The following is a 20953-nucleotide window of genomic DNA, read 5'->3' as shown; positions in this document are numbered from 1 at the left end:
ATTTTGTAGTGGAATTGTGTGAGGTAGCAGTTTTACTTTTCACAGAAATTTATAAGTTTTAATTTAAATACACCACTATTGTGTTACATTCAGTTACAGAATATAACAGAAGACGATAAGAATCACAGCATTCCTAATGGAAAGAAGTTGCTCTAATAATTCAGTATTTCCCAGTCCACTTTGTTGATTTCACTTATTTTTACACTATTGTTACGCGATGTATTTCACAAGGTTAACATTAACATCGATATGTTCTTTTTGTACCCTATGTAGAATTATTCTTACAAGAAAATAACAAAACCAAACACCAGGAGAACATGGCCCCCAATATAAACGAAGCAAGGCTCATAGCGGGTCACAAAGACTGTGTACACTGTCTTCTTATAAGGTATGATCCTGTATGTTGATGATCATGTGAAACTCCAAACAATGGGAGCCAAGGGCGACTATGACTCTTTTGCCTGCTTTTGGGACCCCTTTCCTCCTACTCTGTTGTGTTTTCCACCTTTGATATGGGGGTATATGTCTAGTTTTATTGTACCTTGTTAGGCACTGTTCAGGTGATATCCATGGGGGGCCTGCTCTTTGCTGAAGAGAAACAGAGGAGTGTATCTGGGGTAGAGATAGATGGGGAGGGAACTGGGAAGAGAGATGAGAGGAAAAGCTCTGGTCAAGATGTATTTTCTAAGAGACAATTAAATAAAATACATAAATAATAATATCGTTATATATATATATATATATATAAACAACATGAAAGTTTTGCTTCATACTTTTATAAATTGAATAATTAAAACTGATAAACACAACCAAACTTTAAGAATATGAATATGTTTTGGAGTAGCCAAATTGAACAAATTACCATTTATAGCACCCTAGGCACTTTACATATTTTGTTTTAAAAATTGTTAAATTGACTCTTATAAAGATTTACCAAGTAAATTCAGTAGATACACAGCAATGGCATTAGGTACACATTTCTTGAATTTTTATCATCACATAAAATAAGTATGATGTCTATTCTGTGAACAAAATCTATCTCTGCTTGCCTGGCAAGCTTCTGGTGATCAACATACTAGACTATGATCCTGTAAACCTAACATTTTGTGTTGTTTATGAAGTAAAATTTTATAGAATTTGTCTTTATGGTTTATTTAAAACATAGTGTCCTTTTTCCTTATGTGTGTTGATGCAAATGATCAGGAGAATTTCCTTTTCGTTTTTTGAAAGGTTGCATACTATTAAATTATATGTGTAAACCATATTGTTTATCTCTATTCATTTTTGTTCAGTATACAGTTTGATTACATATCTTAGTTATGGTCAATAATGTTGCAAGAAACTAGGTCCTGTAAGTATTTGTTTGACCTACTGGTTTCATTTCCTTTAATTATGAAACACAAAATAGGATTGTTAGATTATGTATCATTGTTTTATGTTTTCCAGGAAATGCTGTATCACCTGCCACAGTAGCTACCCAAATTTATGTTACTACAAAAACTTGTAGTAGGTCCGTTTTCTCTACGCTTCCTCTCATTTGCTATCTTTCTTCCTTTTGTCTTTTCTTTTCTTTACTTTTCTAAATAACCCTATGGATACATATAAACTCTTACTACTCTGGCTTTCATTTCTATTGCCCACATTTGGCCATTATAGTTCCACTAAGAAATGTGCCTTCATACTTGACTCATAAAATCCACCAAAGTTTCCAATTTTTTATTAAACTAATATATATTTCACTTGTGGATAGTGGACCTGTTCAGATGTAGTTAATTCTCTGATGTTTACACGCACTTTAACATGTTAGCTTGTTGACATCCTGACAGGCAACTTTAACATCGTGTCCTTTAAAGATAAGGATTTGATTTTCATGTGTATTTTAATGTAATGATAATCTAGTTGACTTTTGTTTGTCTTAAATTATATAAACTTGCATTATTTTATGATTTGCTGTTTACGATAGTTGGTGAGAGAAGTATATCCTGGAGATGAAATAAATAATGCAATGTTCCAGTGGGATAGGCAATGGCTGGTTCACCTGGCTATGCAGTTTGTAAGCAAGGGATTGATTCGCCCTGGCACCTCCGGAGCTAGTCTGTACATCCCATGAACGCTGAGATCCGTGCCAGACTGGTGTCTGTGAAAATGCTTTTATGTAATTGGAGAAAAAACCTACAGTATATCTCATGAGTCAGTAGAGTGTTACGAGTTTCCACAGAATGTACTTCTGTGGTTAAAATGTGGGATGGTAATGGCTGACCATGTGGCTTTCTGCAAAGCTGCGTGGTCGTTACATAAACTGCAATAACATTGACTAGAAATTGGAGATATTTGTATTTTTTATTACAAAGACAGACAAATCTAATTTTTGAAATGCTTTTAACTTGTCAGCTAACATGACATTTTTACAACAATATTGATAAGATCTTATTTTTTAATTTATTAGGTGCTTGTGCACCCCAGTGAATAAAATTAAAACCACAAAATAATGGATGCATGTTTTATTTTATTGATATTATATTTATTACTTTTTTAAATATGCTATTGGAAAAATATATAGATAGGTAGGTTTTTCTTGGTATTTGCTTATGCATGTACACAGTACTAGAATACCTCCAGGTTTGTCTCTGACACCCTCCACAGCTGTTTCTCATACTCTGTCTTCATCCTTTTGTGATTCTCTTCCAGGGACCTGAAATCAAACGTGCTTGATAAAGACAACTAGTCTACCTGTGTTTTCCTTAACTTCTCCCTTTCTGTTCCCTAGGGAACCTCTAGAACTGTCATTACTGCCAACCTCAATCATCTGCTATTCCAATACTCTCAACCACAACCCTGATTCTAGGCCATCTCTCTACCCCTGGGACTTGTAACATGGTCCTCAGGGTACTCCTACAAACTTATGTTGCCATCTCGGGATCCTGACTACAAATCTTATTTAAGAAACCTTTAGAAGCCAATTGTGGTGCACGCATGCAAGCCCAGTACTCAGAAAGGCAGAGGCAGGCATATCTCTGTAAGTTTGAGGCCAGCCTGGTCTACAAAGTGAGTCCAGGGCAGCCAGGGTTACACAGAGTAACCCTATCTCAAAATACCAAAAAAAAAACCAAACAAACAAAAACAAAAACAAAACAAAACAAACAAACAAAAAAACTCTTTAGAGTCAAGACTCCTCTGTGTGCTAGCCTATTGTCCACCTCATCCATCATGAAGACCTGGAATATCTTGGAGTTAGAAACAAACATAATTTCAGATCAAAGAATAGTCAGCATCTTAACACTAAATCCTGGCGTGGTCCTAAGTCAAACATCTTTTGGCTCATCTTCACAACCTGACAGGGTAACAGCACCAAGGACACTTATCTGTCAAAAGCTAGAGTAACTGTCATCTTCTTGACTCCAGTTACCTGCACCCCATCACAACATTCACACACATAAACTACCATGACAATATATCTTCTACCTCCACAAGCATTTACACTGTAGACTTCAAAGCAAAGCAATATAGCTGAGATACAAGACAAAGAATTCCAAATAACTATTATAAGTATGTCCAAATATCTGAAAGAAGATATGAACAAATGCTCAGAGACGATAGTAAGAGCTGGAGAGGACAGGAACTCCACAAGGAGAGCAACAGAACAAGAAAATTTGAACACAGGGAACTTCCCAGAGACTCATACTCCAATCAAGGACTATTCATGGAGATAACCTAGAACCCTGACAATGCAGCCACTTCTGATGAGAACTGATAGACTAAGATCAGAAAGAATGAGAGGAGGACCTCCCCTATCAGTGGATTTGGGGAGGGGCATGCATGCAGAAAGGGGGGGGGAGGGTGGAACCGGGAGGGGAGGAGGGAGGGGCTTATGGAAGGATACAAAATGAATAAAGTGTAATTAATAAAAGTTAAATTAAAAACACCATGTAATTAGGTAATAAAAATAATCCAACTTATAAAAATAGAAATTAAAAAATAAATCCTTATTGAAAAGTCAAAATGAATTCAAACAAACAAACAAGCAAACACCTCAGTAAGTCAATCTAAAAGCACAGAGGAATGTGATATGAAGGAACGAATTTCCAGCCATGAAGAAAAGGTAAAAGAAATGTATCAGTGAACCAAAGAAAATGTTAAATGAACAAACAAACAAACAAAATCCAGATGCAGAACATCTAATGAATCAGGAACACTATGAAAAGAACAAATCTATGGGTAATAGATGCAGAAGAAAGAGAACTAATTCTACTTAAAGAACAGACAATATTTTATCAAAAAACATAGAAGAAAATGTTCCAAATCTAAAGACATGCCTATCAACATACAAGAAGCAAAGAGAACACCAAACAGATAAGACCAGAGAAGAAATTCACACATAACAATTCAAAGAATACATGCAGAAAACAAAGAAAGGATACTAAATGCTGTCCAGGCTAAAGACCTAGTCACGTATAAAACCAGGCCTGTCAGAATACTTCCTGGTTATGGTCACAAAATCCTGCCCTCAAATAAGAATCTATAAACAATGAGTGCTGTGAAATGGAAAATCGTTTTCTTCAACCAAGTAATCCTGAAAGTATGAAGAAGACTCTCGAGTAAGCCTCACCTTCAGCAGCATTTGCTCGATAAAGATTGGACTGCATGTTTTTAGTGTGTTTAAAAAATACCATTTTAACATTTATTTACTAATACTTACTATAAAGACTTTTATTGACATTTGGAGTCAAATACTGAAGCTAAGGTAAGAGTTTTAAATATACAAGCTTATAATAGTGATATTTTTGTGTTAAACTTCCTCCATTTCGGATATCTATGAATATTCGGGATGGATATTCATTATGAATGCTTTCTTTTTCACAGACCTGAGTTGCTCCTAAAGTCCGAACAAACAGAAAACTATGACTGAAATAAAGTGAAGCCAATAAAAACTGGCACTGCTGATGAAACCATCATGGTCGGGCACATTCTATCTTGCTTTTACTTTACTGTGCAATGCTTCTCACAGTGTTCAGTACAAGCTGGGGGGAGAGGATAGGTCGGATATTTTACTATAAATGCCAGTATTTGATGAATATGTGACTTTTCTTTTTAAAAGATCAAAAGAACATGAAGTTGGCATGGTACAGCAGTGGGAAGGATCTTGGAGGTGTACTGGGATGAAAATGAATATGACAAAAAAAAACTGCTTGAAATTCACAAAGCATAAAAACACAAATATGTGCATGTAGGAAATTATCATATTCCATGTATAGATTTCATAAAATATACATGGACCATTACTAAAATTATATCTTAAATATTAATACTTTATTTGTATAAAATATGTATTTTTGTTATTTAATTTTAGGAAAGTTTATGCTGAATAATATTACACTGAACACATACTTGTATACCAGATAATTATTTAATGAACAATTAATTTTTATGAAAAAGTTATTAAGGCCTTTGTGTTCACAGGGTTTTGCCAACTTGATACAAACTTGTTTCACCTGAACAGAAGCAACGCCAATTATCAGGTGCCTACATAGAACTGTCCTGAGGAAGTATCTGTCTAGGGCATTGATTAAAAATTTATATGTGTCAGTGTAGCCCACTCTGGTGGTGCCATTACTTGACAGGTGGTCCTGGGTTACATAAGAAATTAAGTTACATAAGATACGCAAATTAAGACAATAAGCCTTTTTCTCTTCCATCTTAGGTTCAGTTCCTGGCTCTAGGGTCTTGCTTTTTGTTTATTGATTCAGGTTGCTACCTGATTCGTGCCTTGGCTTTTCCCAATGATGGGTATGTAAGTTGTAAGATGAAATCAATCATTTCTCTCCAAGTTGCTTCTGTTCAGTGTTTTATTACAGAAAAAAAGAAAAAAAAAGTAAGCCAGAAAAGCCACCTTAAAGTGGGAAGTAGGTATGACATAGGTTACATTTTTAGTTTTCTGGCTTTGAATCATTAGCATTATAGAGTTATATCAATCCAACTGAAAATTAATCTAGTTACTTAACTTACATTTTCATGATATAATATTATAGGTACAATAGTAACATTAGGCATCATAACGTGTTTGCAGTTAAATGCTAGGACACAGAGGAGGACATTGCAGGCAGTCCTGATAAGCTAGGGTCAGATGGAAGGGAAGGAGGACCTCTGCTATCAGTGGACTTGGAAAGGGGCAGGGAGATGAGGTAAGGAGGGTAGGATTGTGAGGGAATGAGGGAGCGGGATACAGAGTTAATAAAATGTAACTCATAATAAAAAATTAAAAATATAAAAAAATTAAAAAAGTAAAAAAAAAAAGAAAGGAAGAAAGGCAAAAGGGACAGAGATCAGAAAAGGTAGAAAACAGGGAACAGGATAGGAGCCTACTACAGAGGGCCTCTGAAAGATTCTCCCCATAAGTATATCAAAGCAGATGCTGAGACTCATAGCCAAACTTTGGGCAGAGTTCAGGGACTCTATGAAAGAAGGGAAAGATGAAAGACCTGGAGGGGACAGGAGCTCCACAAGGAGTTCAACAGAACCAAAAACTCTGGGCACAGTTGTCTTTCTAAGACTGATATTCCAACCAAGGACCATTCATAGAGATAATCTGCACAGATGTTGTCTATGGCATCTCAGTCTCCAAGTGGGTGCCCTAGTAAGGAGAACTGAGGCTGTTTCTGACATGAGCTCAGTGGCTGGATCTTTGATCACCTCCCCCTGATAGGGGAGCAGCCTTACCAGCCCACAGAGGAAGACAATGTACCTAGTCCTGATGAGACCTGAAAGGCTATGATCAGATGGAAGGGGAAGAGGACCTCCCCTATCAGTGGACTTGGGGAGGGGCATGGGAGGAGAGGAGGGAGGGAGGATGGGATTGGGAGGGCATGAGGGAGAGGACTACAGCTGGGATGCAAAGTGAATAAATTGTAATTAATAAAAAATAAAATATTCATTTTTAGTTACAAAAAAATCTCTAAATAAAGTAGGTTTGGCGAAAAATCTAAGCCTACAATAGACTGACATTTTTGTTTAAGATTGTGTGTTTTTTGTTTGTTTGTTTGTTTGTTTTTTCTTGACTGCTATACCAATTTGGTAGTTAAATAAAAATAAAAGAATATAGAAATTTTGATGAGATTTTAAATTAATAAATTAGTGGATTTATTTTAACAACTATAATTCTGTTAGCTATCCTTTCAGCTTTAATCATGGAAATTTTAATAGATATATCATCTTACTTATTATAAGAAAATACTTTTTATTTCTAATGTCTTTATGAGCTATAAGCATGTCATTTAACCATTTCTGATGTTGCAAATTTATTTAGTTTTCTTTTAACAATTCTTGTAATGTTCTGCCTTCATGTATAATACATTTCATTACTTTTTTTTTTTTTTTTAACCTTCCCACTTTTACCTATTGTCCTAGTTAGGCATCTACAGCTGGTATAAAACTCTGACCAAATCAACTTTGTGAGGGAAAGGTTTATTTTATCTTAAAAATTACGGACCATTGTTGAATGATGCCAAGGCAGCGACTCAAGGCCCGAGAATAAAGTGGAAACCAGGAAGGTACATAGCCTACTGGTTTGCTTCTTTGAGACTGGTTTCTCCTTTAGACAACCCACCAGTACCTTCTCTAGTGTGGTCCTCCCACTGTGCTTTACACTCTCCAACATCAATAATTAATGGAGAAATGTCCCCCACACAAGAGTCCACAGGTTAATTTGTTGAATGTAGTCCCTCAGCCGAAGTTTCTCAGGTTTCTCTTGGTTGTATTAAGTTGACAGAAAGTATCCAGCACACTTGTGATTGCCTTATAATTCTCAGTGTATGCTTTATGTATTATTCATGATCGCATGTTTTCTTTGAGCATCTGCTTTAAGCTTTATCTACAGATATATCTCCAAATAACTGATTTTCACAAAACCTCCAAATTTTAACTAACACTTTCACATTTATTTAAAGGTAAGTGTGGTAGAATCATCTTTATTTTCCTTTGGATTTTCGGGATTACAGGAGAATCTTCTGGCTCCTCTAAATCATGCCAGGCTCCTAGATAACCTCAGAGTCAGAACTAGCCATAACTAGGAGAGTGTAATTGTCCACCCTAATCCACCCTCGGGGAGGGTACCACAGCTGGACACTGTCTTAATGGTCAGTCGCACCTGCCTGATGAGAGTCCGTGAAAATCCCTAACTCCAAGGGTTTTTGTATTGGTGAAGATGACCACATGTCTGAGTGGTTTGATCTGAAGGACGTAAGGCCTGGGGAAATGGAGCTGATAAATGAGACAAAATCTAATGCGGTAGTCAACTTTATTCAGAGCCTTGGACAATTTGTTCTCTGTGAGTTAAAAAAAAAAAAAAAAAAAAAAAAAAAAAAACTTGACATGAGTAAAGTTTCAATTAGTTTGAGCTGTAAGCAATCAGGATAAGCCACACATGTCAAAAACATGTTTGTTTTCCCCTAGGAAGAGTAATTGAATAACAATAACAACTAATAACTAATAATGAGCAAGTTAAAGTAAACTCACTCCCATTTACTACATCTGGGGAGTACATGAAAACACATTCCAGAAACAATTTCATATTTTGAAGAAACTGAGGTCACAAGATTCTTGTTTCCTTTGAGTGTTTCACAAGCACTCAAAATTCTCCTCACATGACTCCATCTTGGACCATGTTCCAACATTTTCCTCTTTAATTTTTTTTCTTAAAAAGAAAACAAAGGACCCTTTTAGTCTGCATTCAAAGAGCTGTAGTCCTCCTCTCTAGATAATGGTATGCTAAAATGAGAGCTTCTGATTATAGACATCATTTATATCATCCATCCACAATCTGGAGGCATGCTGACTCCTACCTTTCATTTAATGGGATAGCTGTATGTATTTGTCAGTATTTTAAGTGTAAAGGAGTTTCTTTATATATTTATTTAAAAATTATTATAATGCAGGTATGCAAATGTTTTTCAACATGCATTGAAATAATAAGTGATTTCATTAATTATTTTATTATCACAGTATGCTAAATTAATTGATTTTTCGAGTAGCAAACCAGCAGGAATCTAGATCTATGTCCCACTGAGTCTGGATACTTGTTTCATCTGCTGTACCATTTGGTTTGTTGATACCTTGCCAGAGAGTTTTGCCTGACTTCCTTTTCCTTGCTGTGCTAATTAGGTTTTGCCAATTTGTCACAGACGAGAGTCACCTGGAAAGAAGGAACCACAGCTGTAGAATTGTGTCCATCAACCTGACCTGTGGCCATAGGTAGGGAACATTTTCTTGATTAATGATTGATGTGAGAGCTGCTGCCCCAGATCAGCTCCTGCTTCCAGGATCGTAGTTTTCATTACTGGTAGACATAATGGCACATAAACCTTTTCCTCTCCAAGGCTGCTTTTGGTTAGCTTTTTTTAAAAATTATTTTATTTTTTAACACAGCAGCAAGATACCTAACTAATATACTTGGTTCTATGCTGTCTATACTATTTAATTTTTATTTCATTGTTTATGGGGAGCCCTACAGCATATCGGCTTGGCAGATTACAGTATTTTTTTTTCCAAATGGCAAAATGGTAGTTGTATTTTTACATTTTTGAGGAAGAGCCACATTGATTTTTCTAGTATCTCTATCAGTTTACATTCTTTTTTTTTTTTTTGCCACATATTTATTTATTTATTTATTTTTTCCAATGCAGTTCCCCCTTCCCGATGGTGAGTGCTCTCTGTCACGAACAATTCCCATTTGGCTAAGGCTGAGGATCTGGCTTGCTTCCATGTATGTGGACCTATCTGCATTGCCCACGTGGCACGCCTGGGTTGGCTACCCAGAGGCTATTTAAGCTGTGGGCTGGCTTTCCCCAGGGTCCGAGGATTGTTCAAGATTACAGTATTTTTAGTGCATATCATTTCAATTACATATTTCCTTCCAAGGTTGTCTGATCTGAAGAAACATTTAAAATTTTGACATGAGACATTTTTGTTTTCTTCTTAATTGTTTTAAAAAGAAAAAAAGTGTTACTTTTTTAATAATTACATTTTATTTATTTTGTATCCCAGCTGTAGCCCCTTCCCTCCTCTTTCCTAATCTCACTCTCTCTCCTTCTTGTCCTCTCATGCCACTCCCCCAGTCGCTGATAGGAGAGGTACTCCTCCCCTTCCATCTGACCCTAGCCTATCAGATCATATCAGGACTGGCTGCATTATCTTCCTCTGTGGCCTGGTAAGACTGCTTCCCCCCTCAGAGGGAGGTAATCATCTAGCCCGCCATTTGGTTCATATTAGAGACATTATTAGGAAGCCTACTTGGATACTGAGCTGCCATGGGCTACATATGTGCAGGGTTTCTAGGTTATCTCCATGCATGGTCCTTAGTTGGAGTATCAGTCTCAGAAAAGACCCCTGTGTCCAGTTTTTGTAGTTCTGTTGCTTTCCTTGGGAAGCTCCTGTTCCCTCCAGGTCTTTCATCTCCCCCTTCTTTCATAAGATTCCCTACTCTCTGCCCAAAATTTTACTATTAATCTCAGCATCTGCTTTGATACACTACTGTATCAAAGTCTTTCAGAGGCCTTCTGTGCTAGGCTCCTGTCCTCTTCCCAGTTTTCTCCCTCTTCTGATGTCCATCCCATTTCCCTTTCTGAGTGATGTTTGATCATCTTAAATACTGCTCTCCTTCTTGCTTAGCTTCTTTAAGTGTACAGATTTTAGTATGTTTATCCCATATTATATTTCTTGTCTTTCTCCTTTTGGGTACCTCACTCAGCATGATCTTTTCTAGTTCCCACCATTTGCCTGAAAAGTTCATGATTTCCTTGTTTTTAATTGCTGAGTAGTCTTTCATTGGGTATAAGTACCACAATTTCTGTATCTGTTCCTCAACTGAGGGACATCTGGGTTGTTTCCACGTTCTGCCTATTACAAATAAAGCTGCTGCAAACATGGTTGAACAAATGTCCTTGTTGTGTACTTGAACATATTTTGGATATATGCCTAGGAGAGTTATAGCTGGATCTTCAGGTAGAACTATTCCTAATTGTCTGAGAAAGTGCCAGATTGATTTACAAAGTGGTTGTACAAGTTTACATTCCCACCAGCAATGGAGGAGGGTTACCCTTTCTCCACAACCTCTACAACATGTCTTGTCACTTGCGATTTTTATCTTAGCCATTCTGATGGGTGTCAGGTAAAATCTCAGGGTCGTTTTGATTTGCATCTCCCTGATATCTAAGGACATTGAGCAGTTCTTTAACTGTTTCTCTGTCATTCTGTATTCTTTTCAGAGAATTCTCTGTTTAGCTCTGTACCCCAATTTTAATTGGATTACTTGATTTGTGGCTTTTTAACTTCTTTAGTTCTTTTTAAATTCTGATATTAGCTCTCTGTCACATGTAGGATTGGTGAAGATTTTCCCATTCTGTAGGCCGTCGTTTTGTTCTGACTACAGTGTCCTTTGCTTTACAGAAGCTTTTCGGTTTCATGAGGTCCAATTTATTGATTGTTGATCTTAGAGCCTGTACTGTTGGTGTTCTGTTCAGGAAGTAATTTCCTGTGCTAGGCTCTTCTCCACTTTTTCTTCTAATCGATTTAATGTGTCTGGTTTTATTTTAAGGTCTTAGATCCACTTGTACTTTAGTTTTGTGCAGGGTGATAAGTATGGATGTATTTGCATTTTTCTGCATGTAGACATCCAGTAGGACCAGCACCATTTGTTGAAGATGCTGTCTTTTTTCCATTCCATGGTTTTGGCTTCTTTGGAAAAAATCAAGTACCCATAGATGTGTAGGTTTATTTCTGGGTCTTCTATTCAGTTCCACTGATCCACCATTCACTTTCTATGTCAATACCATTGAGTTTTTATTACTATTGCTCTATAGTACAGCTTGAGATCAGGGATGGAGATACCATCAGATGATCTGTTGTACAGGATCATTTTGGAAATTCTTGTTTTGTTTTTTTTTGTTTGTTTGTTTTGTTTTTCCAAATTAAGTTGAGAATTTTTCCTTCAATGTCTGTAAAAATTTGTGTTGATATTTTGATGGGAATTGCACAGAATCTGTAGATTGCTTTTGGCAAAATGGTCATTTTCACTATGTTAATCCTACCGACCCATGAACACAGGAAATCTTTTCATCTTCTGATATCTTCTTAATTTCTTTCTTAGGAGACGTGAAGTTTTTTTCAAACAAGTCTTTCCCTTGCTTGGTTAGAGTCACATCAAGGTACTTTATGTTATTAGTGGCTATCATGAGGATGTTGTATCTCTAATTTTTTCTCAGCCCTTTTCTTTGGTATATAGGAGGGCTTCTGATTGTTTTTAGTTAATTTTGTATCCAGCTGCTTTGCTGAAGGTGTTTATCAGGTGAAGGAGTTCTCTGGTTGAATCTTTGGGGCCAGTCATGTATACTATCATATCATCTGCAAATAGTGACACTTTGACTTCTCCCTTCCCGATTGGTATTCCCTTGATCTCTTTTAATTATCTTAATGCTCTAGCTAGGACTTCAAGTACAATGTTGAAGGGATATTGAGAGAGTGGGCAGCTTTGTCTTGTCCCTGATTTTAGTGGGATTGATTTAACTTTCTCTCCATTTAGCTTGATGTTGCTATAGACTTTCTGTATATTGCCTTTAATATGCTTAGGTATGTACCTTGTATCCCTAATCTCTCCAAGACTTTAAACATGAATGGGTGTTGGACTTTGTCAAATGCTTTTTCAGCATCTAAGGAGATGATCATGTGGTTTTTCTCCTTCAGTTTGTTTATATGGTGGATCACATTGATGGATTTCCATATATTGAACTACCTTTGTATGCCTGGGATGGAGCCTACTTGGTCATGGTGGATGATATCTTTGATGTGTTTTTGCATTTGGTTATGCCAGTGTTTGATTGAGTATTTTTGCATCTATGTTCATAAGAGAGATAGGTCTGAAGCTCTTTTTCTGTTGGGCCTTTGTGTGGTTTAGGTATCAAGGTGACTGTAACTTCATAGAATGAGTTTGGTAATGTTCCTTCTGTTTCTATTTTGTGGAATAGTTTGAAGAGAATTGGATGTAGTTCTTCTCTGAAGGTCTGGTAGAATTCTGCAATGAAACCATCTTTCCCTGAGCTTTTTCTGGAAGAGAGACTTTTGATGACTGTTTCTATTTCCTTGGGGGATATAGGATTATTCAATCTTTCTACCTGATCTTGATTTAATTTTGGTAAGTGGAATCTATCAAGAAAATTGTCCATTTCATTTAGGTTTTGAAATTTTGTCACATATCAGATTTTGTAGTAAGACCTAATGATTGTTTGGATTTCTTCAGTGTCTGTTGTTATATCCCCCTTTTCATATCTGATTTTGCTGATTTGGATATTTTCTCTTTGCCTTTTAGTTAGATTGGCTAAGGGCTTCTCTATTTTGTTGATTTTCTCAAAGAACCAGGCTTGGTTTCCTTGATTCTTTGAATTGTTTTATTTGTTTCTATTTTTTTTTTAATTTCAGCCCCGAGCTTAAATACTCCTCTTGTTTGTGTCTGCTTCTTTTTTTCTTAGGACTTTCAGGTGAGCCCTGTTAAGTTGCTTGTATGCCGTGGTTCAAATTTCTTCTTGAAGGCACTTAGCGCTATAAACTTTCCTCTTAGCACTGCTTACATTGTGGCCCATAAGTTTTGGTATGTTGTGCCTTCATTTTCATTGAATTCTGGGAAGTCTTTAATTTCTTTCTTTATTCTTCCCTAACCCAGTTGTCATTGAGTAGCAAGTTGTTCAGTTTCCATGTGTGTGTAGGCTTTTTACTATTTCTGTTGTAGTTGAGGTCCAGCTTCAGTCCATGGTGGTCAGATAGGATACAAGGGATTATTCCAGTCTTCTGCTGAGGCTTGCTTTATGACCAACTCTATGGTCTGTTTTGGAGAAGGTTCCATGAGGTGCTGAAAAGAAGGTGCTGTTTTGAATTTGGGTGAAAAGTTCTGTAGACATCTGTTAGGTTCATTTGATTTAGGGCCTCTGTAAGTGTCCTGATTTCCATGTGTAGATTCTGTCTGGATGATCTGTCCCTTGGTCAGAGTGGAGTGTTGAAGTCTCCCACTATTTAGGTGTTGGGGTCAATGTGTGATTTCAGCTTTAATAATGTTTCCTTTACAAATGTAGGCGCTCTTGTATTTGGGGCATAGATGTTCAAAATTGTGATGTCCTCTTGGTGGAATTTTCCCTTGATGAGAATGAAGTGCCCTCCTCATCTTTTTTGATTAATTTTAGTTGAAAGTATATTTAATTAGATATTAGGATAGCTACCCCAGCTTGTTTTCTGGGTTGATTTGCTTGAAAAACATTTTTCGAGCCCTTTACTCGAGGTAGTGTTTATCTTTGTTGCAGAGGTGTGTTTCTTGGATGCAGCAGAATGTTGGATCCTGTTTCCGCAACCATTCTGTTAGTCTGTGTCTTTTTATTGGAGAGTTGAGTCCATTGGTGTTGATAGATAATAGTGACCAGTGATTGTTAGTTCCATTTATTGTAGAGTTGGTGGTCTTACTGTGATTCATTGCTTCTCTTCTTTTAATTTTTGTTGGGAAATTATGTGTATATTATATTTTCCTTGGTGTAGTTTCTTTCATTGGATTGGAGTTTTTCTTTTGGAATCTTCTGCAGGGCTGGTTTGCTGTGTAGATATTGCTTAAATTTAGTTTTATAATGGACTATTTTGTTTTCTCCATCTATGTTGACTGAAAGCTTTGCAGGGTATAGTAGTCTGGGTTAGCATCTGTGGTCCCTTAAAGCCTGCATAATATCTGCCCAGACCCTTCTGGCTTTCATAGTTTCTGATGGAAGTCTGGTGTAATTCTGATAGGTCTACCTTTATATGTTACTTGGCCTTTTTCCCTTGCTGCTTTTAATATCTTTTCTTTGTTCCGTAGATTTACTGTTTTGACTATGATGTGACATGAAGAGTTTCTTTTCTGGTCTAGTCTATTTGGTGTTCTGTAGGCCTCTTGTATTTTTATGGACATCTCTCTCATTAAGTTGGAAAATTTTTCTTCTATGATTTTCTTGAAGATATTTTCTGGACCTTGGAGCCTGGAATCTTTTATCTAATCAATTCTTATAAATTTTTATTTTTTTATTAATTACACTTTATTTACTTTCCCCCTCTAGCTGCCTCTCTGCTACCCTCCCTTTCTCCCCTTCCTCCAGGCATGCCCCTCCCCAAGTAATTCTTATCAATTTTAGATCACCTTTTCATGGCATCCTTGATTTCTGGGATGTTTTGTGTTTGGAACTTTTCTGATTTTACTTTTTCTTTGAGAGAAATATCAATTTCTGCTAGTGTATCTTCAGCAGCACAGATTCTCTCTTCTGTCTCTTCTATTCTGTTGGTGATGCTTAATTATGTGGTTCCTGATCTTTCCTCTAAGTTCTCCGGCTCCAGGGTTTTCTCTGTTTGTGTTTTCTTTATTGGTTCTAATTCTGTTTTCATGTCTTGCACCATTTCTTTCATCTGTTTGAATGTAGATTCCTGTGTCTCTATGATGGTCTCTATTTTTTGTTTGTTTGTTTGTTTCCTCTCTATATGCAATAATTGTACCTCTACCTATGCCTCTATTTGTTTGGCTATATTTGCTTGTGTTTCTTTGAGAGCTTTGTTCATTTTCCTCTCTACTTTCTTCAATTTGTGTGCCAATTTCTTTGAGAGATTTGCTTGTTTCCTCTTTATGTGCCTCTAATAACTGGATAAGCATAGCTTTAAAGTCATTTTTCTATGTTTCCAATGAATTGGAGTATCCTTTGATTTTGGGGGGTTGCTGGTGAAGTCATGATGTCCTGATTTTTGTTGGATGTGTTCTTTCACCAACCCCTGGCCAATTGCTTATCCTTAACCTTCACTGTTTGTTCCTGGATTCTGCAGTTCAGACTGGTACTGTTTTTCTCTGGTGTCTGGAAAATTCTTCATGAAGATGACAGAGGTTCAGTGGTTTCAGCATGTGAGTTGGCGTTTCAGCTCTACCTGTGGGAGAAAAGTTCATGGGCACAGAAAGACAAATGCTGGCAAGTGTGTTCCTGTGCATGGGAGTGTGCCTTAAGAGACAGGGTGCTAGTGAATGTAGAGGTCTTCAGTGTGGGAAGGGGCACCTTGCAGGCAAAGAAGGTGTTGCAGGCGCTGAAGGTGTTGCAAGTGCTGGTGATGATTTTTTGGAGCAAATTCCCTGAATACCTCAGTGGTCTACAGGCTACTGGTATTCATCTCTGACTGAGCTCCAGGAGTTATTTGCCTGAATTCCACTGATAGACCTGTGGAGCAGGGGCTTCAATGTCCCAAGAATCCCTCTGTTCCCCACAGTGAATATGTGGATTGGAAGGATCTGATGTCTGGCAGCTAGCTTGGAAGCACCCTGGATCTGGAGCTCTGTAGGCACTTGAGAGCACACGCACTCTCTATCAGGTCTAATAATAAAGCACAGGGGTTCCCCCTGTTCTCTAGTCTCAGGTTTGGACCTGCTGAGTCAATGCAGAAGGATGAGCTCTGCCAATTAAGTGGTGCTTCAGCCTCTGAACTATGGAGTCCAGCTGCAGCTATGAAACTGGTAGGCTGGTCCAAGTCCCTGCTGGGAAATCCTGGGAGCCACAACTGTGGTCCACAGACCTAGGTGGCCCAGTGCCTGGTGTACCTGGGTGTTTTTGTGGTTCTGCTGGACTTTGGTAGCTTTACAGCCTGCTGCCTGCCACTGAGAAATGGGGCAGCCAATACAAGCACTAGCTGGGAGGCCCTGCAGAGTCGGTCTGGCTGTTTGCAGACCCAGGACTGGGAAGGATGGTCGCATGGATCTGGGACTCGGAAGGCTGGTACAGCTGGCACGGGAGGCTAAGGAGCTAGGAGCCCTGCCTCTGCTCTCTCAGTCCCCAGGCATTCAGATCAATGCTCAGAGTCTCTGGTGCTGTGGGCTGGCTCCTCTGAGGAGGACATAGGCCCAAAAAAAGGAAAGTGCAAGATGTTTGAATTTTTGCCCTGTCTGTCCCCAGAGAAGTCTGCGGGTGACCTGAATCAAAATGTTCTCAGTTCCTGTGATGTCCTCTCTCGTTCAGGAAGCCTCAATGTCGATTTTCTGGCTTCAGTTGCTCCTCCACTCACCAATTTCAGAGTTTCAGATCCTCGGCCTCTCAGTTATTGTACATGCTGGTTGCTGCCATTTTGGATCTGTGTGTCTGGTTTTATGTTGAGGTCTTTGATCCACTTGGAATTTAATTTTGTGCAGGGTGATAAATACGGATCTATTTGCATTTTTCTACATGTAGACATCCAGTTAGACCAGCACCATTTGTTGAAGATGCTGTTTTTTTGTTTGTTTGTTTGTTTTGTTTTTTTCCATTGTATGGTTTTGGCTTCTTTGTCAAAAATCACGTAGTCATAGGTATGTGTATCTATTTCTGGGTCTTCTATTTGATTATACTGATACATCATTCTCTTTCTATGCCAATACGATGCAGTTTTCACTACTATTGCTTTGTAATACAGCTTGAGATCAGAGATGGAGATACCTCCAGATGATCTGTTGTTTTACACAACTGTTTTAGCAATTCTGGGTTTTTGTTTTTCCATATGAAACTGAGAATTGTTCTTTCAAGGTATGTAAAAAATTGCGTTTGTATTTTTATCAGAATTGTATTGAATATGTAGATTGCTTGTGTCAGGATGGCCATTTTCTCTGTGTTAATCCTACTGATCCATGAACATGGGTCTTTCCATCTTCTGATATCTTCCTGAGTTTCTATGTTCAGAGACTTGAAAGTTTTCTCATACAAGTTTTTCACTTGCATGGCTATAGTTACAGCAAGGAACATTATGTTACTTGTGGTTATTGTGAAGGGTGTTGTTGGTTTTTTTTAAATTTTTTTTTCTCAACCAGTTTTTCTTTTGTATCCTGGGGGCTACTGATTTCTTTTAGTTAATTTTTTATCCAGCAACTTTGCTGAAGGTGTTTATCAGCTGTAGAAGTTCTTTGGTTGTAGATTTGATTTCAGCCTCTTCATTTGTGCCCATCTGCTGCAACAGGAAGATTCTATGATGATGGTTAAAGAAAACATTGATGTAAGAGAGTTGCAGAAAGTCATCAGGAGTAATTATATTTATACGTTCTTTGTTTGTTTAATGGTTTCTAATAGGATTATTTAGTATTAACCTTGGTCCCTGGACTATCTAGTTTCAATTTATTAGTTACCTAAGCTGTGTCAGGAATAGGTTCCATCTCATGGTATGGAGCTGTCAAATCAGCTATTGATTGGTTGCTCCACAACCTTTGTGCCAACATCACACTGTAATTTAGGTGCCAGTATAGTCTAGAGCAATTCACATTATTTGAAAAGGTGAACTGTTAAAGCTGTCGAATTATTTTCCAACAGTGTAGGATGTAAATGCAACTTTTTAGTGTATGATATACTTTGAGACTCTATTAAGTATTTTGTATATTTATTATAAGTTTCCTTATAAAAAGTAGAGTTTCTAAGTTCTGGAACTCAATGTAAACAAACTAAGTAAGACATCTAAAATAGTCTATAGTTGGAATTTTATGTTGTGCTCATTCAACTGCATAGTCACATTCTCTCTATATTTATCTGATATGATAAGGAATAGTATACCTTATTTTATGTCTTTATACAATCTTTAGCCTTTCTAGTTTTCTCTTTAGACTTTTTCTACTCCATTATTATGATAAAAATTCAAAAAACGGTGATTTGATATTGTTTTTCTACCTACCACCAAATCACACATTGTGATGTCTCATAATGTCAACAGACAATATTTCTGAGACATTGAAACCAGCTGCATTTTTTTTTCTAAAATTGTATTACTTTGATTATTCCTACATATTAGAAGAAAGTTCTCACATGACAGTTTCAAGTACTGATCCTTAATAATGATCAATTCGCCTTCATGGGTTCTGTGTTTTGTTACCTATATTGCTTTGTTATTAACAGTTTTTAGGAGTATGACTTTGTCCATATACTATTGCATGAATTTATTCTGGGATTTGAAATTTAGTAGAATCTGCAAGTTAATGTAAAATAAAATGTAATCCTAAAACAAATCTGTTTCTAGTTGGAATAAAAAAGCCAAATTCTCATATTCTAGTTTATAATAAAATACATATTTTCCATAAAATGGAACATCCTATAATTTAAAAAGCTAAATAAGATAGCACTTAAAAAAATCATTCCAAACAGTAAAAATGGGCCAAAGGGGAAGCTGAATCTCAGAATGTTCTTGGTTGTATTGCATTTTTGGTTGATTGTGAATGAGGTTCATTTTTAAGTTGCCAGCATCTAAGTGTTTTATTCATAGATAAATAAGTCATTTTAAACATATTAAGTAAATTATTCTCACTCTGTCCATAAGTTGGAATTAATGCAGTAGCAGGAAAGAAATGACCTCATGTTTGCTTACACTTTGAAAATGACCAATGTTGCAAGACTTATTGTTATATTCATTCTCTTGTTTCTATGATTGGTAATAATGCTGTTGCTGACATGTGTTTCTGTTCTTGCTTGACACCCAACATCACCAAGGCTTCACCACTGAAGAACTCTGCTTCATGTTTTGTTACATGCTGAATTATTCTTTAGCCAGAACAAAGATTTTGTTCTGGTACACTATTCCCACAAATCATACCTGTAATCCTTGGTACTGTATTCACTCACTTTCTCTTTCTCTCAATAATGATTTATAGATGGACAAATGACTTTATTTTAAGGACCTTTCAGCAACAGCCCATATTCTCCTCACTCTGGTAGTCAAGCATTTGATGACATGTCTTCTGTAGCCTAAAAGCTGATGATTCAAATTTGCACATAATCTTAGAATTCAGGATGGAAGACTACAATTGATGTGATATTTTGCCAGTGGTTTCATTTTCTTTGTATTTAAATTAAGCCTGTAAGTAAAAAACACACCTGGGTGCTGTTTTCTATAATATAAGAATTAACGTAAGTGAATATATACCATATTTGTCTTTCTGCATTTTAGTTACTTTACCCAGGATGATTTTTCTTGGTTCCATCCTTTTGCCTGAAAATACGTTGTCATTTTCATAGCTGAAGAATACTCCGTTAAGGAAATATTGCACATTTTTCCCAAAGGAGCGTGTCAGTCCTGTTCTTTAGTCCTTGGAAGTTGCCGGGAATTTATTCATTGTATTGAATGACAAATATTCAGGATAACTATGTTCTTTTACTCTAGAAGTACCTCCATCTTCTTCTACTTCCTGGTGATTTGAAATACAATGTAAACTTGAAGCTCATCTATTTAAGAGTGGAGTTCCCAGAGAGGAAATGTCTTGTTATGGCCTTGTTAGATAATATAATTCCTTTTGGAGTTATAATATATAGTAGGGTGTGCTTTGAGGTTGATATGACAAAATTGATCAGACCTAAAAAAAAAAAAAAAAAAAAGAAGGAATTAACCAGTCTTGCAAGGTACTGTAGAGGAAAGAACAAAACAGTTCACACCATCAAACACATGTCTCTGTTTTCTGTAATGTAGCCTAGTATTCTGCATATAATACATACCTTAAATTCCAGCACATGAGAAGCAGAGGTAGGCAGGTCACTGAATTTCAGAGCAACTGGTCCACAGAGCAAGTTCCACAACAGGCAGGACTCCACACACCAACCTTGTCTCAAAAAAAACAAACACACACAAACACACACACACACACACACACACAGGTATGAAGTGTTAAGTCTTATGTAAAGTCACATATACATATAAAGACTTCTTAGGGTTATTTTATATATATTTTAATATCAATTACTAAGGACTAAAATATTCTTAAAAAAGCATACTTACCCAATCCACGATTTAATCTGAGGATCTGCTAGCAAGGGAAAACAAAATCATGCCTACTGAGTAAAATCTGCCCATAAGGAAAAAAAAAAAAAAAAGAACAAAGAGCAGGCCAATTAGATCATGTCAGAGACAGTGTCTGTTTCTATTACTATGGGACCCA

Source organism: Meriones unguiculatus, chromosome 7, assembly GCF_030254825.1.
Source record: "Meriones unguiculatus strain TT.TT164.6M chromosome 7, Bangor_MerUng_6.1, whole genome shotgun sequence".
In the NCBI taxonomy this organism is placed as follows: Eukaryota; Metazoa; Chordata; class Mammalia; order Rodentia; family Muridae; genus Meriones; species Meriones unguiculatus.
The sequence above is the reverse complement of the archived record's forward strand: the minus strand, read 5'-3'. Positions refer to the sequence as shown.